The sequence below is a fragment of the Nomia melanderi genome, unplaced genomic scaffold, assembly GCF_051020985.1.
Source record: "Nomia melanderi isolate GNS246 unplaced genomic scaffold, iyNomMela1 scaffold0186, whole genome shotgun sequence".
Classification (NCBI taxonomy): domain Eukaryota; kingdom Metazoa; phylum Arthropoda; class Insecta; order Hymenoptera; family Halictidae; genus Nomia; species Nomia melanderi.
The window spans coordinates 70,477-73,401 of NW_027475301.1; the positions used below are offsets into that span (position 1 = coordinate 70,477).

Genomic DNA, 2,925 nt, shown 5'->3' on the forward strand with positions numbered 1-2,925 from the left:
GGAGCGCGGGAAAAAAAATTTTTCTAAACACACGAAACCGTTCATCTCACGAACAGCCGAAAAAGTTGTCGCTCAGATCCATATCGCAGTGGAGCGGTATCCGCGGGCGGTCGTAATTGAACGACGCACGACGCCGCGAACACTCACGCGAGTCCATACAAACGATTCCGATCGTTTTGCAACAACTAGAACGTACACTGTCCGTGAAATTCACAGAATTTTCGCGTGTCCGCGACAAACGCCGACGAGACACCCATCGTTCGCTCGTACGTAGCATCCTTCTCTTAACCCGACTCAGAGACGTTCTTTGCGCCCTTCGGTAAAAAAACGTTCGATCCGAAGAGGTGAACGACGGCGGGGATTTGACAGAGCTACGCAAGCAGTGTATGGTACGTAAACGACCCTCAGCCAGGCGTGGTCCAGGAATTGTATCCGTGGACCGCAATGTGCGTTCGAAATGTCGATGTTCATGTGTCCTGCAGTTCACACGTTGACGCGCAATTAGCTGCGTTCTTCATCGACCCACGAGCCAAGTGATCCACCGTTCAGGGTAATCGTATAAATTTTATATTTCACATATATAATTTTATTCTCACTTGTTCGACCTAATATCTCTCTTCTTTCAAAGAGAAGATAAAAGTTGATACCTGAATCTCCGACCAGCGCGCGAAGGAGATTCAGGCGTCGCCTTGGAGACGACACCGAAGCCTTTCGAGACGAAAAACGTTCAAGTAATATGTATATATTTCTCGACGTTCCGGGCGTATAGTGCATTCAAAAACCCGCGAAAGACGCAGAAGACTCGCACGCGTGGAAACGACGGGGATATATTTTGTATCCTACCCGATACTGAATCCATCGCGTGCAGTCGACCCTCGCGTTCTTCCGATCAGACGCATCTATTGTTGCGCGCATGTTTTCGCGTCGCATCGCGCGAAACGTTGCACGAATCGTACCGATCGATCGATTGAAAGCAAATAATGAAAAAAGACTTCACAGCTGGCTCTTTGCCGGTCATTCGTCCCATGTTATCTCTTGCCGCGAAATTGGCGCGCAAGAGTTGGGTGTCAGACGCGCGGCTTTAAAACGAGCTTCACGGCCGGTCCCTTCGTTACCGCTTTCGTTCTTTCTCTCGGAACGACCATGAACGAACACGACGAGCGACGCTACGGCATACACACGTCCACGGATTCGATTAAAAAAACAGACTTCACAGCTGGCTCTTTGCCGGTCATTCGTCCCATATTATCTCTTGCCGCGAAATTGGCGCGCAAGAGTTGGGTGTCAGACGCACGGCTTTAAAACGAGCTTCACGGCCGGTCCTCTCAATTCCGTGTACGGTACACGCAAGATGCGGGTTCCACTTCCAGACTACCCGGTCCCTTCTCTCTACGAGAATCGATAGTAGAAGAACGGCTCGAAAACGCGTCTCAGAGACTAGGGGAAAAGAAGCGGTATGCGAGCGAAACGAAAACGCATTATGGAAACGTCGCGAAACAATGTTCGACGGTTGCTCGGTTCCAATCGTGCGGCCGTTTCAATTTCTCGTGCGCTTCACCGTCCCTCCGTAACTCTGGCCGATCGCGTATACCGAAGAGCCGACACGCGCAAAAACCACAGGCATTGTATACTGTGTATATATATATATATATGTTACAGTCACAGCCTTCGCGCGTTTTACTCTCCGACGCGGGGTTTCCACGACGAAAGAGAGACAGTTTCGTGGCGGGTGACTCGGCCGAATCGCTACGACGGGTATTTCTATTATAGAACGAATCATCGCCACCCTTTACCAGTGCCCGACGAAGGAATCACAAGGTCATCTGGAGTTTACAATGCCAGCGACGGTAATTCCAACGAAGACCCGATAAGTCAACTCATCGTTCTATTTCTCCCCGTACAGAAAAGCGAATCGACGCTAATGCACCTCGCGCAAGCACGAACGTTCTCTTCGCGTGGATCGTCCCATCGTCCAAAGATGTAAAGACGCATTGGAGATCGTGGTCTCTGGCGGGCTCATTGCACGCCCCACTGCATATCTTTCCTCGAATCGAGAATGATTCGTCCACTAAGGCTGCGAAACTACGCGTCGAGGAAACTAGGGGAAAGAAGCGGGATGCGAGCGAAACGACAATACATTATGGAAACGTCGCGAAACAATGTTCGGCGGTTGCTCGTTTCCTCCTGCGGACGTTTCATTGCTCGGGCGCTTCACGTCCCTCCGTAACCTTCGCGCGATCGCGTGCCCCGGAGAGCCGGCAACCGGTGAACCACAGGCGTATAAACTATAGTCTTCTATAGCAAGCCTTCGGCGGTTACTCTCCGACGCGGGGATTCCACGACGAGAGAGAATTTCGTGGCGGGTGACATCGGTCGAAACGCTACGACGGGTATTTCTATTATAGAACGAATCATCGCCACCCTTTACCAGTGCCCGACGAAGGAATCACAAGGTCATCTGGAGTTTACAATGCCAGCGACGGTAATTCCAACGAAGACCCGATAAGTCAACTCATCGTTCTATTTCTCCCCGTACAGACAAGCGAATCAACGCTATCGCACCTCACGCATGCACGAACGTTCTCTTCGCGTGAATCGTCCCATCGTCGAAAGATATAGCCGCTTGGAGATCGTGGCCCATCAAGTTCTTCCGTAACTCCTGCGCGATCGCGTACCCCGGAGAGCAGGCAACCGTGTGAACCACAGGCGTATAAACTATAGTCTTCTATAGCAAGCCTTCGCGTTTACTCTACGACGCGGGGATTCCACGACGAGAGAGATTTTCGTGGCGGGTGACACGGCCGAATCGCTACGACGGGTATTTCTATTATAGAACGAATCATCGCCACCCTTTACCAGTGCCCGACGAAGGAATCACAAGGTCATCTGGAGTTTACAATGCCAGCGACGGTAATTCCAACGAAG

At 51.2% G+C, this 2,925-nt stretch overlaps 1 non-coding gene across 1 annotated transcript; it reads right to left on the reverse strand.

The window, feature by feature from the left end:
• Window positions 1-398: 398 nt before the first annotated feature.
• On the reverse strand, window positions 399-553 carry LOC143175785 (5.8S ribosomal RNA). The gene has a single exon (XR_013000463.1). It is a non-coding gene; the product is annotated as a 5.8S ribosomal RNA (ribosomal RNA).
• Window positions 554-2,925: the final 2,372 nt, after the last annotated feature.